This window comes from Anomaloglossus baeobatrachus, chromosome 3 (assembly GCF_048569485.1).
Source record: "Anomaloglossus baeobatrachus isolate aAnoBae1 chromosome 3, aAnoBae1.hap1, whole genome shotgun sequence".
Classification (NCBI taxonomy): Eukaryota; Metazoa; Chordata; class Amphibia; order Anura; family Aromobatidae; genus Anomaloglossus; species Anomaloglossus baeobatrachus.
Window position 1 is genome coordinate 437,257,150 of NC_134355.1, and position 7,866 is coordinate 437,265,015.

The following is a 7,866-nucleotide window of genomic DNA, read 5'->3' on the forward strand; positions in this document are numbered from 1 at the left end:
AGTTTGTGCAAAACGTGCACCTGTACGCTGCCACCGACAGGCACACACGTGCGGTTTTTAAATGCAAGTACGGACGCACTAAGAACCTAACAGGTTTTTAGGAGCGACAATTACTGAGAAGTCTGACACTATCAGACACTGCTGACTGACGTGTATTATTCACTAGATTTGTGCGTTATATAATAGTTTGTGCAAAACATGCACCTGTACGCTGCCACCGACAGGCACACACGTGCGGTTTTTAAATGCAAGCACGGACGCACTAAGAACCTAACAGGTTTTTAGGAGCGACAATTACTGAGAAGTCTGACACTATCAGGACTGTTTTAGACTGTGTACACCAGCCCCAGATATGATGAAGGCTGGTATACGGTCACCACTAGGAATGGCTATATACCCTGCCTGCCTGCCTGCCTGTATACTGCTACAATAGTCCTGACAAGGACTCTTCTGGTCACTAGCCTGTATTCCGACCTGGCTATACCCTGCCTGTATACAGCAACAATAGTCCTGAGAAGGACTCTGCTACTGTACTCCGACCTGGCTATACCCTGCCTGCCTGTATACAACTATAATAGTACTGAGAAAGACTTCTGGTCACACTGTTTGCAGCCCTGCTACGGAAATAACTATAAAGGGCCGCAAACCTTTCCCTGAAGCAGCAACACTCTCCCTGCACTGACTGTCTGGATGGCTGTGTGCAGAGCACAGCGCGTCCGCCGGTATAAAGGCTCGGTCACGCTGTGCAGGCCGGCCAATCACTGCAATTCCACAACTAACAGGGCTGTGGCATTGCAGTGGTCTGCCAGCCAATCCCTGCATGAGGGCTGGCTCTCAAAAGAGCGCCAACATGCAGGGATGAAGACCACGAGTACAGCACGAGTATCGCGAGATTACTCGGTCCCCGCCGAGTAGCCCGAGTACAGTGATACTCGTGCGAGTACCGAGTAGTGACAAGCATACTCGCTCATCACTAGTAACAACCAAAATGGCAGCGCTTCCTATTGACTGTCTATAATATAACTTCAGGAAAGTGATAAACTTTGTTGTGAAAAGAAACCTAATTACTAACCTTTGAATATTGCTCTTAATTTTATCTCACAAAAATACGAACATACTTTTTTAAATTTTACAACACAGTAAAATAAAACCATAGAGCTACTTCTATTAACTTCAAATACCTTTATTAGCAGGAGACACTACCCTACTTTACTGTAACAAGGTGCTTTATCAATAGAGTACAACTCCTTTCGTTTCCTCCAATATTATAGTATAATTTTTGTTTATCATATGATAAAAGTTCAAATTTGGCTGGATATCCATACTAAATACAATAAAAAGTAAATTTCAACTAAAACATAATTTATTTCCAGAAAAACAATAACTAAAAATTATAGTCATTTTTAGTTAATATCTTTGGGTAATGTAAACTATGAAATGATGTACCTTATGAAGATGCAATATATAGATAGTGTAGGACAATATTTATGTTATTTTTTTACAAAATAGAACCTGAAGTAGTGAAGAACCTGATGCCTGGGGTCATGACTACCACTTCTATACCTTTAAGCTGGGAGAAACCAGATGGAAATACAAGTTCTTATGAAATCCAGGTCCTCGGAGATCCATCTTTTAATAAAACTGTGACTTCAATTTCTGATACAATTGATGGCCTGACACCAGGAAATTATTACACATTGCTGGTCACTGCTGTTGTTGGTGAAAATAATATGACTGGAAACAGTTCAGAAATATCTTTGTATACAAGTGAGTATTTTTCTGAAACTAAAATTTTAGGGGCAGACATGCAGTGCATGGCCGTGGCGATGATAGAGTTGAGGAAGCTATGCTGTGTAATTCCGCAACTGAGCAGTTTTGGCCTAAGCAAACATCAGGAACAGTAGAACGGTTGGGGTGCCGAGTGTCTCACCCTCATTGATCAGACATTAATGAGCTATCTTAATGATAGGCCATTAATGTTAAAGTAACAGTCAAATCCTTTAAGGTTCCTTCACAGCATTATAATTAGGTTCGGGTCTGGATGTTGCCAGATTGTGACACATTGATTTTAGGCTTGTCAGCCATTCTAATGTAGAGGATATGGTGTACTGGGGTTCACTGTCCTTTTTTATGACCCATTTTCAGCCAAGTTTTATCTTTTGGCCTTACTTTTAATTCTAAAATTCTTAGGTCATGGCTGTCTTAGTGGCTTCAAAGTTCCCAGGTTCTGTGGCTGAAAAACAAGACCAAATCACCACCCCCTCCAACACTGTGCTTGAAAGTGGGTATGAGATGTTTGTGCTGAAAAGCTGTTTGTTTTATGCTAAATATGAAATGGAGCATTATGGCCAAACATCTCCACTTTAGTCTCATTTGTCAAGAAGATATTGTGCCAAAAATGTTGTGATTTATTTTGATGCATCTTAGCACAGTATTTTTGCACTGCCATGCTCTTTTTTCTAGAAATAAGAGGCTTTTCTCTTGCAAACCTTCCACACAAGTCATATTTTTCAATTTTTTTCCAATTGTACTTTCATGAAATTAAACATTTAACATGCAACCTGGGCCTTTAGAGACTAGCTGTAGCTATTAGTATTTTTGAAATTTCTTTTAACACTGCAGTCTGACCTTGGAGTGGATGTGCTGTGATGTCTTTTCCTTTAAAGAATATCAAGTGTATACTGGACTCCAAATTGTTTGGAAATTTCCTTATAACTCTTCTAAGGTTATGTTCAGCAAGAATTGCTTTTGTAAGATCAATGCTGCTGTACTTGGTCTCAATGCTGGAGACAATTATACCTTCTAAGGAACTATTTTATTTTATTAAGTGATCTGTAAAACTATGAAATTGAAAGAAACTGTGCTTAGTTTCAAGCTGTGAGTAAAGGATGATATGAATGTTGGAAAATAGGAAGCTACAGTTCAGTATTTCCAAGGTTTTCTATTTAAAAACTTGTGATGAACATTTTTGTATCTTTTCTGCTCCATAACAGAACCTGATGTAGTGAAAAACCTGATGCCTGGGATCATCACCAACACTTCTATATCTCTGAGCTGGGAGAAACCAGATGGAAATACAAGTTACTATTATATCCAGATTCTGGGAGATCAAACTTTCAATAAAACCGTGACTTCAACTTTTGATACAATTGATGGCCTGACACCGGGAAATTATTACACATTGCTGGTCACTGCTGTTGTTGGAGAAAATAATATGACTGGAAACAGGTCTGAAATATCTTTGTACACTAGTGAGTATTTTTCTGAAACTAAAATTTTAGGGGCAGACATGCAGTACATGGCCGTGGCGATGATAGAGTTGAGGAAGCTATGCTGTGCAATTCCGCAACTGAGCAGTTTTGGCCTAAGCAAACATCAGGAACAGTAGAACGGCTGGGGTGCCGAGTGTCTCACCCTCATTGATCAGATATTAATTAATGAGCTATCTTAAGGATAGGCCATTAATGTTAAAGTAACAGTCAAATCCTTTAAGGTTCCTTCACAGCATTACAATTAGGTTCAGGTCTGGATGTTGTCAGATTGTGACACATTGATTTTAGTCTTGTCAGCCATTCTAATGTAGAGGATATGGTGTACTGAGGTTCACTGTCCTTTTTTATGACCCATTTTCAGCCAAGTTTTATCTTTTGGCCTTACTTTTAATTCTAAAATTCTTTAGTATGCAGAGTATGGCTGTCTTAGTCAAAGTTCCCAGTTTTTGTGGCTGAAAAACAAGATCAAATCACCACCCCCTCCAACACTGTGCTTGAGGCCCCCTTCACACGTCCGTGAAATACGTGTGTGTTTGTTCCGTTTCCGTATATACCGGAGACACGGACAAACATGCACCAATGTTAATCTATGTTTGAGGTCACACGTGCGTTATTTCATAATGTCCGTGTGTGCGTGTCCGTGATCCGTATGTGTTTCCGTGTTGAAGGGAAGAATGTCCGTTTTCTCCACGGAGCACGCACACATGGACCCTATGAAAGTCTATGGGTATGTTCGCACACGTTAGTAAGCACGTATGCATCTCCCTATGGTCCATATCCGTTTGGTGTTTTTTTCTAGCGATGTCGGTCATTCTTTCTATTTCTGTGTATGTTGGTCAATCTCCCTTAGTCCGTCGGTCGGTCTCTCTGTCTGTCGGTCGGTCTCTCTCTCTGTGTGTCCCTTTCTCACAGTCTGTCAGTCAGTCTCCCACCTCTCTCATACTTACCATTCCCCGATCACCGGCGCGGCGCTGCACAGCTGTTAAAAAAAACTCCGGTGGCTCTTACTATTTTGAAAAAGCCGGCCACTCATTAAACAATCTCGTATTCCCTGCTTTCCCCGCCCACCGACGTCTATGATTGGTTGCAGTTAGACACGCCCACACGCTGAGTGACAGCTGTCTCACTGCAACCAATCACAGCAGCCGGTGGGCGAGTCTATACTGTGCATTAAAAAAAAAAAAAAATAATTAAAAAAAAAACGACGTGTGGTCCCCCCCATTTTGATACCAGCCAGGGTAAAGCCACACGGCTGAAGGTTGGTATTCTCAGGATGGGGAGCTCCATGTTATGGGGAGCACCCCAGCCTAACAATATCAGCCAGCAGCCGCCCAGAATTGCCGCATCCATTAGATGCGATAGTTCTGGGACTCTACCTGGCTCTTCCCGAATTGCCCTGGTGTGTTTGCATTCGGGGTAATAATGAGATATTGTCAGCCCATAGCTGCCAATAAGTCCTAGATTAATCATTTCAGGCGTCTATGAGACACCCCCAATGATTAATCTGTAAGTTACAGTAAATAAACACACAGTAAAAAAATCCTTTATTTGAAAAAATAAACACTATAAACACTATAAAAAACCCATGTTCACCAATTTATTAAGCCCCAAAAACCCCTCCAGGTCCGGCGTAATCTACGGAGGTCTCTCGTCGCTTCCAGCTCTGCTACATGAAGGTGACAGGAGCTGCAGAAGAACACCGCCGCTCCTGTCACCTCCACGCAGCAACTGAGGTGAGTATTGTGATCAGCTGAGCTGTCACTGAGGTTATTCGCGGCCACCGCTGGATCCTCCAACTGTGACAGTAAGTCGCCCGAGTGACAGCGATGAAGTCACAGGTGAGTTGCGGTCATGAGTGGAGGATCCAGCTAGCCACGGGTAACCTGAGTGACGGCAGCGCTAATCGCGCTGCTCACTACAGTCACTCAGGAGATTAGCAGTCACCGATGAGACCTTCACGGGTGACCGCTAATCAGTATGCGACACATACAGAGCCGCAGGATGACAATGAAGTCGGGCGAAGTTCACCCGAGTTCATTCTCAGCGCGCGACTCTGTCTGCTGTCAGCGGGTATGCATCAATGACATGTTACATCACACACGGACATTTCACACGGACAACACACACACACGTCAGTTAAGTTTCACACGCACACACGGCTATTACACACACACACAAGGCTAGCATACGCAGTTCACACAGATGCACAGTATTTCCAAAGTTTTCTATTTAAAAACTTGTGATGAACATTTTTTGTATCTTTTCTGCTCCATTACAGAACCTGATGTAGTGAAAAATTTGATGCCTGGGATCATCACCAACACTTCTATATCTCTGAGCTGGGAGAAACCAGATGGATATGCAAGTTACTATTATATCCAGATTCTGGGAGACCCAACTTTCAATAAATCTGTTACTTCAACTTCTGAAACAATTGATGGCCTGACACCGGGAAATTATTACACATTGCTGGTCACTGCTGTTGTTGGGGAGAATAATGTGACCGGAAACAGCTCCGAAATATCTGTGTATACAGGTGAGTATATCTATGACACTATAAATGTTGGACCATGAGGAGCTGTAATGACCCAGTGTATTTATATTCAAAAGCTAAATAGTGACATTATTGATATATTTTCTCTTTAATAACAGAACCCGATGTAGTAAAGAACCTGATGCCTGGGATCATCACCACCACCTCTATATCTCTGAGCTGGGGGAAACCAGATGGAAATACAAGTTTCTATTATATCCAGATTCTGGGAGACCCAACTTTCAATAAAACAGTGACTTCAACTTCTGATACAATTGAAGGCCTGACACCGGGGAATTATTACACATTGCTGGTCACTGCTGTTGTTGGAGAAAATAATATGACTGGAAACAGCTCAGAACTATCTTTGTACACAAGTGAGTATTTTTCTGAAACTAAAATTTTAGGGGCAGACATGCAGTGCATGGCCGTGGCGATGATAGAGTTGAGGAAGCTATGCTGTGCAATTCCGCAACTGAGCAGTTTTGGATTAAGCAATCATCAGGAACAGTAGAACGGTTGGGGTGCCGAGTGTCTCACCCTCATTGATCAGACATTAATGAGCTATCTTAAGGATAGGCCATTAATGTTACAGTAACAGTCAAATCCTTTAAGGTTCCTTCACAGCATTACAATTAGGTTCAGGTCTCGATGTTGCCAGATTGTGACACATTGATTTTAGGCTTGTCAGCCATTCTAATGTAGAGGATATGGTGTACTGAGGTTCACTGTCCTTTTTTATGACCGATTTTCAGCCAAGTTTTATCTTTTGGCCTTACTTTTAATTCTAAAATTCTTTAGTATACAGAGTAGGTCATGGCTGTTTTAGTAGCTTCAAAGTTCCCAGGTTCTGTGGCTGAAAACAAGATCAAATCATCACCCCCTCCAACACTGTGCTTGAAAGTGGGTATGAGATGTTTGTGCTGAAAAGCTGTTTGTTTTTTGCCAAATTTGAAATGGAGCATTATGGCCAAACATCTCCACTTTAGTCTCATTTGTCAGGAAGATATTGTGCCAAAAATGTTGTGATTTATTTTGATGCATCTTTGCAAAGTTTATTTGCGCTGCCATGCTCTTTTTTTTAGAAAAAAGAGGCTTTTCTCTTGCAAACCTTCCACACAAGTCATATTTTTCAATTTTTTTCCAATTGTACTTTCATGAAATGAAACATTTAAATGCAACCTGAGCCTTTAGAGACTGAGCTGCAGCTATTAGTATTTTTGAAATTTCTTTTAACACTGCAGTCTGATCTTGGAGTGGATGTGCTGTGATGTCTTTTCCTTTAAAGAAAACCAAGTGTATACTGGACTCCAAATTGTTTGGATGTTTCCTTATAACTCTTCTAAGGTTAGGTTCAGCAAGAATTGCTTTTGTAAGATCAATGCTGCTGTACTTGGTCTCAATGCTGGAGACACCTATACCTTCTAAGGAACAATTTTATTTTATTAACTGATGTGTAAAACTATGAAATTGAAAGAAACTGTGCTTAGTTTCAAACTGTGAGAAAAGGATAATATGGATGTTGGAAAATAAGAAGCTACAGTTCAGTATTTCCAAGGTTTTCTATTTAAAAACTTGTGATGAACATTTTTTGTATCTTTTCTGCTCCATAACAGAACCTGATGTAGTGAAAAACCTGATGCCCGGGATCATCACCACCACCTCTATATCTCTGAGCTGGGACAAACCAGATGGAAATACAAGTTACTATTATATCCAGATTCTGGGAGACCCAACTTTCAATAAAACAGTGACTTCAACTTCTGATACAATTGAAGGCTTGACACCGGGGAATTATTACACATTGCTGGTCACTGCTGTTGTTGGGGAGAATAATGTGACCGGAAACAGCTCCGAAATATCTGTGTATACAGGTGAGTATATTTATGACACTATAAATGTTGTACCATGAGGAGCTGTAATAACCAGGTGTGTTTATATACAAAAGCTAAAATGTGACATTATTGATATATTTTCTCTTTCATAATAGAACCCGATGTAGTAAAGAATCTGATATCTGGGATCATCACCACCACTTCTATATCTCTGAGCTGGGAGAAA